Below are 8,283 nucleotides of genomic sequence, written 5' to 3' on the forward strand. Positions count from 1 at the left end.
GCACTTCCAAATCCATGGATAATGTTTTTGGCCACACAGTTCAGACACCTGGCGGGATGGAACTTGCCAGGACAGAGGATAGGGGCATATGATATCATTAAATGTCTGTTTTACAATAGGGACCCCCTTATGGCCCTTGAAACTACTCTGTATTTGAGGGAATTTTCAAATCTTCCCACTTTCAGATTAATTGGTAAATTGTGGAAATCCATTAAAGGGATATTGGATATTTCTGACTTTACAAAATATACTCCGATATGGGATAATGGGGTACTGTACGAGGTAAACAAACTTCAGGGATTTGGAATATGGAAGGAAACGGGAATTGAATCATTGATGCAAATCTATGATCAGGGTAGTTTGTGCTCATTTCAACAGTTACAGGCAAGCTATTCGTTACCGAATACTCAATTTTATAAATATCTGCAAATAAGGCATGCGCTCACGGCACATCCAGGTGTACGTGAGGTCTGCATTAATGCAAATGCGGTTATAGATAAATGTTTTGATACAACAGTGACGAGAGGTTTGATCTCAAAGATGTATGCAAATTTATTACCTGGGGTCCTGAATAAATCTCCCATGAAATGTAAAGTGGGCTGGGAAATGGACTTGGGGCCTCTGGATGAAGCGCTCTGGAGGGAGGCGTTGTTGTCAATCCAATTAGTTTCACCATCTGCATCGCACAAATTGACGCAGCTCTATATTGTACATAGAACATATCGGACCCCTGAATTCCTACATAGGATAGGATTCAGGGAAAATTCTAAATGTCCAAAGTGTGGGGTTGAACCTGGTTCGTTAATACATCTGCTGTGGCGGTGCCCGAAGTTGAAACGATATTGGCAGGAAATAGTAGATATAATAAATACAGCCTTTGGAGTCCATATCTCTAATAATCCCATGTTATGTATCCTGGGTATTTTTGGACCCATAAAAGTGGAATACTACACAAAGGTGGCAATAACGAGGGCTCTATTCGTAGCCCGGCGTAGTATAGCCCTTAGATGGATTTCAGCAGCGTCACCCACAGTAGAGGAATGGAAGAAAGAACTAGATAAAGTGGTTAGATTTGAGGGAATTATGTTCAAGCACAGAGGTACTATGGACAAATATGGTAAAATGTGGGATAAGTGGATTGAATATGGTAAAGGACCTCGGGTATAATGTCTCTTGTATAATATCTCTCCTATTTATTATTGATACTCTGAAGAGTAATGAGGCTTGAGAAATATGGTATGTTGAGAGGAAAATTAATTTTATAAGGAGAGGTGTAGTTGTTTGTTCTGTTTTGTTTTTGTTTTTTTTGTTTTGTTTATTCCCCTCTGTAGTTCTGTATGTATTGATGTCTGTTCTGTATTGCTGTTTTAATATGTAACTGTGGATGTATAAGTTTGTTTTATGTGTTGTATTATTAAAATAAAAAAAGTATTGAATTAAAAAAAAAATAATGTTAGGAATTGTTCATGCTAATGCATATGAAGCATTCATTTTAGCGATGGGTATACTTTAAGCTTCTCCAAAATGATGTGCATTTATTTCCATTAACCTCTTCTTTCCTTTTATGTCTTTACATAAAAGCAGAAATCCATTGCAGTAATATATACAGTAAGATTTAGTATTTGCTGACATTTATAATTGTTTTACTTAGTTGAAACATACCCCAAACATCTTCACATACTCTGAGTGCAGCACCTAGGTTAGGGTAAGTATAGAATAAGCTGTAGTGTTTGTTCATGAAATGTGAAACTATCCCAGTTATCTTTCAACTGTCCCAATTTTGCTGCAGCTGTATCAATTCTTGTAGTAGAGAATAGGGCAGCCAATAGTACAAAAAATAAAAATTTCACCGACTGAGATTTTTTTTCTTTTTGGAAATATTCTAATTTTTTACACTGTTCTATAAGTATCTAGAGTAACAATTTGATAAGGAGACTTACAATACCCCATGGAGAAGCAAAGAACTGGAAGAGTTCCTTCAGCAATGACAAAAGAGTTATGAATTTTTCATCTTCATAATCAAAGCGTTCACCAAAAACAATAGAGCAGATAATATTAGAGACAGCCAAACGAAGCGGATCTGTTGGATCAAATAGAGAGTCTGGAGAAATAGAAAAACAAGGGTTCAAGTATTAATGCAAGAACAGAGTATTATGAAGTTCTACTTTTATATGTGAAAAATATTGCATGCACTGTTAAAGTTCTTCAACAGTCAGACAGCCCTGCTAATTCATTCTTATTAATGTGCCAAATTTCCTAAAAGGAATATATGAAAAAGATCATGCATGTATAAAGACCTACACCAACCTCCATTTTTTCTGAAGCTTTCTCCCAGGTAGCGGGCTTCTTCCTGGATCCGCTCCTCAATGCCTTTCTTCCCCATTCCAAAATTCCTCAAGGTGGTGAGTGAGAAGCGTCGCAGCTGCTTCCAGCGCTCCCCATTACTCAGGGCCAAACCTTTCATTGTTCACAAAAAAGGATTTTAAAAGTATTAGAAGTATATTTTCCAACATGTTTACTTGCAAAATCAAGATGCTGCTATGCCCAAGTTCTTATTTTAAGTCATAACGTTCTACCCATCTAGGGGTAATGGTGATGTAGAGTTTCAAGTCATAGAAAAAACAGACTGCATTAGACACTGGCAAGCAAGGAAAAAAAAAGAGTCACATAAACTTTACCAAAGTCTGAAGTTGAACAATTAATTTCACTCATCTGTAAATATTGTTACCTTAACCACTTGGCTGAGGGCGGGGGCGGGCAGGGGGAAATGCCTCACCGAGAACGGTCTCCAATGCACATCACTGCTTCCGTACCAAGCCATTTATTTGTTTTTAGTGCTGTGATAGTTTAACAATTTTTCCATCATGCAATACTGTTCCTAGCTTAATTTTATAAAGAAGTAATCGCCTACCCGGCAAGGTCCTATGCATCAATCCGTCTTTTTATTGACGTCAGATACACATGGCATTGTTTATGGTAAATTATATGTGAAAACTTGAATTAAGAATGAATAAACAAAAAAAACACTCATTCACATTAGCATAATGAAGTTCCATTCTCTCAATATGGGTTTTCAATAGTCCTGAGTCATGTATTTTCCTTCAACTACTCTTTGCATTCTTCAATCCCATTTTAAAGGCCACAAGTCTTCTCTGTAAACATTCCTAACAGCTGTTTACACTATACTTATGGTCTGCCTTACTGATTGATTACTAGAGGTGCACCGAAATGGAAATTTTAAAACGGAAACCGAAATAAAAAAATTGTCAGGCCGAAAACGATACCGAAAATGGTTTTTATTTAAATTTTTTCAAATGTTTTAAATATTTTATTTTTATTTATTTTTTATACATTTTGTAATTTTTAATTTTAATTTTTATTTATTAAATATTTTAATTTTTACTTTACTTTTAGGGCCTTTGGGGAAATATTAGGGGTCTAAACAGACCCTTGCTATTTCCCTTTTATAATAGAAAAAGAGATTGAGGACACAGAGTCCTCAATCTCTTTTTCTGTATCCCCTGTTATCAATGAACAGGAATCCTCTATGAGTGTTCCTGTTCATTGATAACATGAGGACATGGTATGTTTACTATAACTACAACTATGAATGAATAGGAGGTGATGTAGATCACTTCCCATTCATTCATAATTGAGGATATAGTAATCATACCATGTCCTCAATTATGTACAAACACTCAGCGATCACTGATCACTGAGTGTTTGTACCTTGCTCTCCTCTCTGACACAGGCTGATCGAGCGGTGTAGGGAGGAGAGCTCAGCCTCCTGTGACAGCGCGGCCTGTCTCCACCCACATACCGCTCTGCCGGTCTGTGATATGAGGCTGAGTGGTGTGGGAGGAGACGCCGGCCGCTCTCCTGCCGCAGCGCTCAGCTGGCTATCACACTTTCTCTTCTCCCCGCTGGGACACAGAGCAGCGCCCAGCGGGGAGAAAGAAAGCAGGGATGCGCCGATGTATTGGCAGGAAAATGGCACTTTCGGCATTATGCCAAAAGTGCAATTTGCGGCCGATATGTTTCGGCAGCCGATAGATCGGTGCATCCCTATTGATTACCATATGTAACTCAGTTAAACTGCATTTCCACACTTGGATAGATTAAAATATAAAAAATCAATCATCATTTAGGTTTACATACTGTACATACATAATTCTCTATATGATTATTAGGGTTTTAACAACCTCCCTGACATTTTTTTTACAATGCGGCAGCAGGGAGGTGGTTAAGATAAGCATTAATAGCATAGACATTTATATTTGCTGAATATGTGTTAGACTCTAAATTATATGGCCCCATATTAGGATTTCCTTTTTTTAGGCTGTGTTCTAGAAGGATGTGCATTTTCCACTTCATACTCCTGCAAGCTGCAGCTTTAATGGCTAAGAGCAGCTGCAGGGTGACAATGAGGCTGTCACTCAAGAGGACAAGGAAGGCTCAACAGACTACAGAAAATATAGGCATGTCAAGTGGATGCATGGAGTCCTGTACCTCTGAATGGTAAGCCTAGTGATGCAAACTTATCAAGAAAACATGGATCTGTTTCTGCGCTTGCTTTGTGTGGTCAGTTAAGAAGAAGGGGGATTGGCTGAATCAACCAGGTATTTCTAATGGATGTCTATGGAGTCCATGAAAAAGTTGAAGACTAAGTAGGATTTGAAGTTAAAGTTGAAGTTCGTAGGTTACATTTATTTAAAAAAAAACATTTTTAGAGTAACATACCCTTTAACACAATCTAACAAGAAAGAAATAACAAAAATGCATTGCTCAGGAGTGCCAGTGCTATAGATAAAATGATAAAACAATAAGAATTTTAACATTACAGTTCGCTACATACAACTAGAACTTACCATAATCTTTAAAAACTAGACTGGTTAAATCAGTATTTGCTCTGGCACTGAATGCATCACTGCGATCCACAAACGCTTCCTTTACACACTCATAACCTGCTAGAATGACTATCGGGTCATTGGCCATATAGATGGTGAACACTGATCCATACTGTTCACTCAGCTGAAAAGATATGAAAGTTATTATATGTGGCCCCCAAGATGTACCTGAAACATTGGTCCTAAGGTCTCTGCCATATAGAAGAATATCATAAGCCTATTTGGCAGAGACTAGACGCTAAAAGGAGATCAAAGTCTTGTTTTCTAATGAAAAGATAATATTTTATTTTTTTGCTATTTACTGGTCTAATAGAGCGGGCTGATTTTTGATTATTAATTTGGCATAGATCAACTTTAAAGCAAACCTGTGCTCCCATGCAGAGCAAAGCAACAAGTTTGCTTCAATGCCCCTTCCCCAGAAACACATTTTCCTTCATTCCCCCACTGCCCTGTTTAGCTGCCGGAAGCAAAGGAACCACCCGACACAAATGTGAATGAAGAACAATGAAACTCACTGAGAACTATTGGGCAAGCACATCATATGGTGAGATTCCAAAGCCATGTGTAAGCTATAATAGGTTTTCAAATCATCTCTGAATTCATGCTAACACTGTCCTTCCTTCTGGAGGGTGGCTACTTTTCTTCCTCCTGGTCCCTGTGTGTTGTAAAGTAGTCACCGCTCCAAGCTCGCTCCGAAGATGGACTATAATCTCATGTTTAGTTTACTAATTTGTATTGAGATTGTAGTCCATCACAGGAACGAGCTTGGAGCATTGACTACTTTACAACACACAGGGACCATCGGGAACAAATTAGCCACCCTCCAGAAGGAAAGACAGAGTCAGCACCAATTCAGAGATGATTTGAGGATCTACATCTGAGCTTAGTGTCTCAAATAAGAAGACAGATTCAGGATAGTTGAGAAAAGCTTCTCTAACCCATAAGAGTCATTTCAAGTTGACTACATTTGAGAGATTGACACTGTTCCAGACAGGCTGATTCTTTCATTTTTTTTAAATTATTATTGTGGATTTATATTCCTATGTGCTCACACAGAGCCAGACTAGGGGGTCAGATCATTGCAGCTAAAGCACAGTGACCACATTTATGAGTGTAACCAAAGTTTTGTATCAAAACCATATTAATATGTTGTAAGGAGATTACTAATGGAGATTTTGTATAATCTGGGTATGTACTCACCTTCACCAAAGACTTGGGCATTTCCTTGGTGCTCATATGCAGTAAAGTGCCCAGTATTGGCAGTGGAGGCGGTCCAGGGGGCATATCCTTCCACCTCATTTTTCTCTTAAATGTGAAGAAATAGACAACAAGGCTGACACATACAGCCAGTAGAAGGGTCCTTGTTATTTCCAGCTCCATTGTCACTCCAGGTCTGCAGTCTACATACAGGAAGTGTTAACAGAAGTGTAGTCATTATGTGTTGAGGAGTAATAACATGTTATCTTTCATTCTGTCATTTGTTCTCACGTAAGTTCAATGTACAGTTTAGAGATATGCTATATAGAATATCCCTCCATAAACTAAATCTGTATGCAGCACAGCTCTGTTTGCATCTGCTGTACCTGTACGTTTTCTGTGTGGCTCATGTAACAAGATATTCCGGTTAACAAAGACACAGTTTTATGGTGAGGAAGGATGGGGCTAGCAGAGTGGGAGGATTTATGTACAATAGCCATTGCTGAGGCACTGCTCCTGCTTATCATGGAAGGAAGCACAATACTGATCTACATACACACATACAGTATATTGTTCTCTCTTATCTTTATATATATATATATACAGTCAGTTCCCTGGTTACATACAAGATAGGGACTTTAGGTTGAATTAAGTTGAATTTGTATGTAAGTCGGAACAGGTACATTTTTTAAGTGTAACTCTAGCCAAAAAAAAATTTTTTTGTTTTAGATAGCATAGGGAAGGGTCACGTTTGTTTTGCTGTCTGTTCCCGTTGTTCAGAAGATTATAATATAATTAAAAAAAACTTTTTATTTAAAATGTCACACCAAAAAAAGTTTTTTTCTATTTTTAATTTTATTTTTATAAACTTTATTTTTTGAAATTTGTTTGCATTTTTAATTTTTATTGAACTTTTTTTTACATTTTTTTGTCTTTTTAATTTAATTTTTTTTAAATTTGTTTAATTCTTTTTTATTTTAATGCTTATTTTAATGCTGGGAGCAATAGCCAGCCTCCTATTAGATATTTCAAATTGCAATAGCCAATAGCAGGCTGGCTATATTATACTCCCAGCCTGCAGATGAAGATGAGGCAGGGGGGCGGGGCAGAGGTGCCGCGGCCAGACAGGGGAACGGAGAAGCTGACGGACCAGGGGAAGACAGCAGCGGAGGTACGGGGGCAGCGGAGCAATGCAGCGGCCTGTGTTCCCGCCAACACAGGCTAAGAGCAGCAGGGATTTGAAGGGACACAGGCCGCTGCAGCCCCAGTTCTCCTAAATGTATGGGCGGCTGCCGGTACATTTGGAAGAACTGTGGACCCCGGCTCGTAAGTACGGATTGTCCGTAAGTCGGACGTCCGTAACCCGGGGACTGCCTGTAATTCAGTGTGAAACTTTAATTGTGTGCAGAAGCTTCCTGTAATAAAGGCCAGTCAGTGCTGCCCCATCTATACTTGTTGGTGGCTGGTCTTCACCCCTAATCTTGTATTGTATTATTTGAGTCCAGCACAGTGATGAATTTACAGACACTTGTATATGGTATATCTGGGTTTACAGTGGGCATTTGGTACACACAATTTTTTTTTTATCCTTTGTGGCTATTGTGGAATCTATTTAAAATGAACGTTTTGTGTGCCGGAAGTTTAGCTTCAACATCAATTTGGTTGTTGTGCTGGTGCTGTGCTCATGTGGTGTAGGGTCTATTTTCTATAGAGATTAGAAAACAACAACTGCAAAAAAAAAAAAAAAGAAGAAGAAAAAAAGGGACTTTTCAGAATGTTAGGAAATCTTTGCATGTAAAAAAATTGTAGCAACCCCTGACCCCCACTTCAAGTGCCTTTTTAGAAGGCTTTAATGTAGAACAGCAATGTGGGAGAGAGTGTATAGGACTTGAGACATCCATGACAAAAACAAACATAGACTCTAGACACACCAACATAGACTCTAGACACACCAATCCCTTCAGACTTCCACAGTGCATAAATACTTCAGTAGAACAGGCTGACACTGTGCAGTAGAGCAACAGATGGTTATGGATGTGCATCATGAGAATAGGGATCCTAGGGAATTGGGCTCCTCTGGTTCTCTTCCCCAAATAATTCCAGACCCCGCCTGGGTCCACATGTGGCCTCCTGCAGGCTTTAAGACTTGTCAGCTTTTGCATTCTTGTTTATGTCTAAG

General features: G+C 38.6%; 1 pseudogene; it reads right to left on the reverse strand.

Annotated features, from left to right (window-relative positions):
- LOC108795849 overlaps positions 1 to 6,287 on the reverse strand; it is a 21,175-nt pseudogene extending 14,888 nt beyond the window's left edge.
- Positions 6,288 to 8,283: the final 1,996 nt, after the last annotated feature.

The sequence above is a fragment of the Nanorana parkeri genome, unplaced genomic scaffold (assembly GCF_000935625.1).
Source record: "Nanorana parkeri isolate BGI_ZX_2015 unplaced genomic scaffold, ASM93562v1 scaffold1015, whole genome shotgun sequence".
NCBI lineage: Eukaryota > Metazoa > Chordata > Amphibia > Anura > Dicroglossidae > Nanorana > Nanorana parkeri.